Below are 6,000 nucleotides of genomic sequence, written 5' to 3' on the forward strand. Positions count from 1 at the left end.
CACCACAAAGTACAGTCAACTGGAAAAACTCATTTGCTGGCTGCTCTCTCTGTGTCTATAGATTAGCTCTGGCTGTTAAGAAAGAAAACAGCATAAATAATAAACACACTGTCTGAAAGTAAGGCAATAACAGCCTCTGGTAACAAACGGTTAACTCAGGTACCTCAGTTAGCTAGGCAGTTAGAAACAGTCCTCAGAGGGATGCAAGCCGGAGGAAGCCATCCTGAAGCAGTTCCAAGTCAGCCGCTGGGAAAGGAACCAATGTGTACATGTTTCAAGCCAGCATTAAGGATTATAAAGCACAAGTATTCATTTCTTTGTTCAGGTCAAACTCTAGCACAGGAGAATCAAGCACTTGCAATCATTTTCTCAGGGCATTCAGGACAAAACATTCCATGCTGGTTAATGTGGAACTTGGCTGAACACTTCCGTCAAGAACCTCTCAAACTAGGTACACTTACTTACAAGGTGAGACTGCTGGCAATCACACAAACAAGAAAAAAGAAAGTGCAGAAATTCTACTTTCAGACAGGTCTACCTTAAGGTACACTCACGGCTCTATGTCAAACGCTGGCTGCAGCAGCCTAACTTTGCAGATCTGCTGAGTACCTGCCTCCTTCCGAGCCTGCTGTTGGTCTGACCTCCCTCTCCCAGCACATTTCATCATTTCCTGTTGGCTGCTGAGATAAGGTCACTCCTTACACTGCCGCATTCAGAGTACAAGCTCCAGGTTCTGACTGCGGCTGGCTCCTGCATGCCTGGGCCATCACAGAACAGTTTTCCTTTCAGAAAGTGACCCAGGAATCTCAGTATTCCAATGGAAAACGGAGAAGAAAGGTCTGGTAACAAATTCTTCTGCTCCTACCAAACCAGTGTGTGCTCACCAACTTACATGACAGACTTGGCCTTGTCTTTAGGATCTTTTTAGTTAGGACAGAAAAGGGCATGCTTGAGCTCTCAGGAGCCGATCTGTAAAGTGGCCAATGTTCCCCAGGCTTGCCTCTGAGGGTGGGCTAATCTTGGTGTCCCTACAACCCACTCTACTCTCATGCTGCACTCTCCAACGCAGAGCAGCTTGTTAGTGGAAGACAAGGGGGAGCCTGATACAGAAGACAGGACAGAGACAGGTATAGAGCAACTGTCTGCTAAGAAGGAGGGCTCACAAATATTTAAGATTAAAAAGAAAAAGTCACCCTACTTCTTCTATAACAAAGAACTGAAAGTAAAAGGAAAACCAATGCTAAAATTCTAGGTATAGTGTGTGCACAAGAACGCATAGCAGTGCCGGGCAGTGGTGGCGCACGTCTCTAGCCCTATCACTTGGGAGGCAGAGGCAGGCGGATTTCTGAGTTCGAGGCCAGCCTGGTCTACAGAGTGAGTTCTAGGACAGCCAGGGCTATACAGAGAAACCCTGTCTTTAAAAACAACAACAACAACAAATGCATAGCCATGAGTCCTCTAGACAGAGCAAGGGGAGAACCCCACCCAACTGCTGGGATGAGGACAGGGAAGTAGAATGGGGCAGGAGGAGCAGGGAGCTTCTGAGTTTCTGGTTCTGTTTGGGCTTTTCTGTCAGTACTTGAGACAGAACCTAAGACCACATCCAGCACTGTGTCACTACACTACAGACCCACAGCCAGGCCTGTTTTTTGATTCTTGAACTAATTACATATATACTGCATATGTGAGAACCCATGCATATTCATGTCTGGACATTTTTCATACACATATTATTTGCCAATAAAGATTGTTTAAAATTGCATGCAAGATGGCTCAACGGGTAAAGGTGCTTGTTGCATTAGCCCAGCCACCTGAGTTCCAACCAGGAAACTGTCTCCCTTTGCTTCCCTCCCAGAAGTCCTATCCCTTCCACACAGCCAGCTGGGATGCTATGTTTAAGTAGCAGTGGCAGAAAAAGGGTCACTTTAGAACAGTTTCTACCTTAAAATATGAACTAAGAGGAAGAACAGAGTAAAGTTAACTTATATTACTGACAAAACAATACACTTTGAGGGAAAATAATAACATGAATATTCAATCATTTATCAGGGTCCCTGATGTCACTGTTCACTTGGGCATGTCACCCAAAAGTCAGCTAGTCTCACCTTGTACAAATTAGTTGGAGCTCTTTTTCTTAAATCTTGTGCTGGAAATCTCTAAACAGAAAAATCAGGAAAGACCACATCAACAGAAGTTCTCCCTCACCCTCAGAGGCAGAAGGGAAGGGGAGGCAAGGGTACCTGATGACAGCCCAACCTCGGCAGGCTCATGCTTTCCATATATGTGGGTCCCTGAACTGAGAAACACAAAGCCAGGTGGCTCAGCTGGGCTGCTGGAGAGTCCTGCAAGAGCCCTGACTACAGGGCCCTTTGTTAGCATTCCAACCTCCACATCGGCAAGATCAAGCCAGCTGCCCCAGGGTACAGTTGTCCTATAACAGTGGTTCTCAACCTGTGGGTCATGACCCCTTGGACAAATCTCCAAAATATATTTACATTATGGTTTGTAACAGTAGTAAAATGAAGGAGCAATGAAAACAATTTTGAGGTTAAGGATCACCACGGCATGAGGGCCACAGCACTAGGAAGGCTGAGAACTGGGACCCTTGTCTCTCCTCCCAATCTGCTTCTCCTCCTCCCATCTTGCCCTGTATGAGATGCTGATTTGTTTACAACTGAGTGGCACTGACAAAACATCTCCCTAGTCTCCAAGTTCACTGTGCCCTTTCCCTGGCTTGACAGACCAGCAAACACTCATCTGTGGTTTTAAAGAGTAGTTTCTGTTGTTGAAACATAACCTAGCCACATAGCCCAAGCTGGAGATGAACTTGGGATCCTCCTGCCCTACACTGGTATCTGCCTTTCTGCAAAGAACAGAGAATGGAATACGAATAGTGTAAGTCTGCAAAAGCAGAAGGCTCTTCTTGGGCTCCTGGATACCATCCCAGGGGAAACAAAACTCCAGGAACAGAGCTTCTCAGCCACTGCCACTTCTGCAGCACACTACAGACAACACTGACTGTCAACTGCAGTGTAAGGTACCAGAGTCAGGGACTAAATTCCCTACCATTTTAGCCTAAGTATATTTTATTGAGACTCAAACTTTAAAGTCACTGACTCTACCGATGATTCCTTCCAACCAGCACCCCCCAGCTTCACTCCTCTGCAGTGGCACAGCTCAAATTCGATGGCTTCGAGGCAGGCAGCAAAGTGTGCTCATTTATGACTTGTGCTCGTCTTCAAATATCAAGTAAATACTCAATTTCAGAAACGTACTTACTACTAAGTTAAGTCAGGTGGTTGTTAGATCATTGGAGAGAGGAGGGCAGGGGCTAATTTCAATCCTAATGTTGGTCTTGCCTGTTTTTTAGGAACCAAGACGTAAATGAGTCATCTGGCTCTATTTCTCTCACAACTATGCCGAATTTTCTATCAGAAAATGCACCAGCACAAAGCTGAACTATCTTTGGCAAAGTTAAAAAAAAAAAAGGTAAAATCTCTTATATAAGCTTCTTTGCTCTTCTGGCAGTTCTCCAATCATGGAGGAAAGGGAAGAAAAAAATAGAAAAAGGAAGCAGCAACACCAAGCTAATTAAAGCTGAAAGCCCAACTAAAGCACCAATGTGATAGAATGGTTTTTTCCCCCCTCACTATAAAGCGTATAAAATCTCCAATGCCATCAAGAGAATCGATACTTGGGTTGTGTGTGTACATGCACGTATGTTCAAATGCATGTATGTGTGCACGCATGTTTGAGGCAGTCAGGTACCATCTTTTTTTTTTTTAAGATTTATTTATATTATATATGTGAGTACACTGTAGCTGTCTTCAGTCCCATCAGAAGAGGGTATTAGATCTCCTAACAGATGGTTGTGAGCCACCATGTAGTTGCTGGGAACTGAGCTCAGGACCTCTGGAAGAGCAGTCAGTGCTCTTAACGGCTGAGCCATCTCTCCTGCCCCGCCATCTTTTTTTTTTTTTTTTTTTTTTTTTTTTTGTGACAAGGTCTCTCACTATGGCACTCTGGCTGGTCAGGATCTCTCTATGCAGATCAGGCTGGCCTCAAACTCACAAAACTCCACCTGTCTCTCCCCACGGAGAGCCGGGACTAAAGATGTGCATGCCATATCTGACATCTACGTTTGTTTTCAGACTGCTTCTCCCATCAGCCTGGCGTCTGCCTAGGCTAGATGGTCAGTACACCCCCGAGGCCTGCCTGGCTCCACCTCATCAGCAACGAGATTAGAAGCATGTGCCACACATCCAGGTTTACCCCAAGGGTTCTGGGATCAAATTCAGGTTCTCAGTTTGCAAGGCCAAGGACTCTGCCAACTGAGCTATCATTTCAGCCCAACACCTGGATTTCTAACCAAACATCTGGAACAAAAAGCCTCGGTCTTTTTGTAGGCTAAGATGTCATACTCTCTATGACCTGGGAATAGTTTATACACCTTCTGGGTGATATACTGAAGATGGAACACAATCCAGGAAGGAAATCTCAAGTTCAAAAAACAAATGCCAAGCAAAGTTCAGTGAGTTTGGGGACACTTTTAGGGGTAAAAGTAGGTCATGCTGTGTGACTGCTTCATCGGTATGCTTTTCACCCATTTACTTATATTTAATTTCACCATCTGCTACGGTTTGGCTGTCAAGTGTCTCTTCAAGCTCAGTGTTAAAGAGTCCTCACTGTGTCACTAAGGATTTGTAGAAGGGAGCATGTCCTCAAAGGGACCTGTGGGACCGAGGTCTTTCTCTCTTGAATCCCAGCTACCGAGTGTTGTCTACATGCTCCACTCTGCTCCAGCATGCAGCACCATGAGGTGCTGCCCCAACACAAGTCCAAAAGCTATGACAGCCAACCCTGCACGGAATCTCCAAACTTGTCCATCAAAATAACCCTTCCCTCTTTAAAGTAGTTGGCTGTTATAGTAATTGTATGAGTTACTTTTCTCAGTGCTGAGACAAAATGTCTAACAAAGGCAACTTAAGAACGAATCATGTCCACAGGGCGGAAAGCTTGAGACAACTAGTCACACTGCATACCGAGTGAGGAGGCAGAGAGTGAACACTAGCGCTCAGCTCACTTTATCTTTTACTCAGTCCAGAACTGCAGCCCATGGAATGGTGTCACCCAGTTACAGTGTCTTCCCGCCTCAATAATCCAATCCAGAAATGCCCTCAAATACATGCCCACAAGTGTGTTGTTTAGGTTGATTCTAGAGCCTATTGATTCTAGAATCCAATTATCCTTCTCCGTGATGGAGAACACACACTCCACCTGTACGTATGGAAGCTGCAGGCTAAGTAAGTATAAATAGTTCACTCTGCCTGTTCTTAAGCACCTTCAAGTCTGGCAGGGCAAGTGGACAAATACCCAGAGGACCACAGAGTGTGACAAGCACTGTGTCTAGGAATCTAAGTGGGAACCAAGCTAGACCAAGGAGAACAACTAACTCCCTAGAAAAGTGAACTCCTGAACTGAATCACCTTCAGCAGTCGCCTCCAAGGGAGGCAGGAGCTCCTGACTGAATTACAAAGTGCCTTATATTGAAGGCGAGAAAAATAGCCACACCTTTATTTTCACCCACTAAGAACATTAAAAAACAAAATAAAACATGAAAGCCTATTACCTCCCAATATTTCACCTTCAAGGGATCTTCCTAATTTGGGCTGGAGCGTAGGTTCAGCAAGTAAAAGCACTTGCTGCCAAGCCTGCTGACCTGAGTTCGATTCCCAGGATCCACATGATAGGTGAGAACCCACTCCTACTAGCTGTCCTCTGACTTCCACACATGCTATGTGGTGCGCACATACATATTAATAACGTGAAATAACTTGTGACTGCTGTGACATGTGTCTGCATTTGTGGCTGTTGGGTTTCAGACAAGAGGCTGAGGTGCATATTCTATATATATACCAAAGTGGACCATGCCTGGCCTCCAGCAGGTTCTCCCGCATCCCTCCATCCCTGTCTAGCATGCCCCATCCTCTGCCCTGACCT

General features: G+C 45.3%; 1 protein-coding gene across 4 annotated transcripts in view; it reads right to left on the reverse strand.

Moving 5' to 3' along the window:
• Pacsin2 (protein kinase C and casein kinase substrate in neurons 2) overlaps positions 1 to 6,000 on the reverse strand; it is a 92,710-nt gene that overhangs the window by 56,493 nt on the left and 30,217 nt on the right. Inside the window, exons 1-2 of one of the 4 annotated variants that reach the window (XM_028788700.1) lie at positions 539 to 553; positions 164 to 246 (exon numbers count right to left, since the gene is read on the reverse strand). The exons of 2 other annotated variants lie outside the window; for them this stretch is intronic. The gene's annotated coding sequence lies outside the window, so the exon portion shown is untranslated. One more of the 4 variants, XM_028788701.1, reaches the window with a different exon arrangement.

This window comes from Grammomys surdaster, unplaced genomic scaffold (assembly GCF_004785775.1).
Source record: "Grammomys surdaster isolate TR1022 unplaced genomic scaffold, NIH_TR_1.0 125767, whole genome shotgun sequence".
Classification (NCBI taxonomy): domain Eukaryota; kingdom Metazoa; phylum Chordata; class Mammalia; order Rodentia; family Muridae; genus Grammomys; species Grammomys surdaster.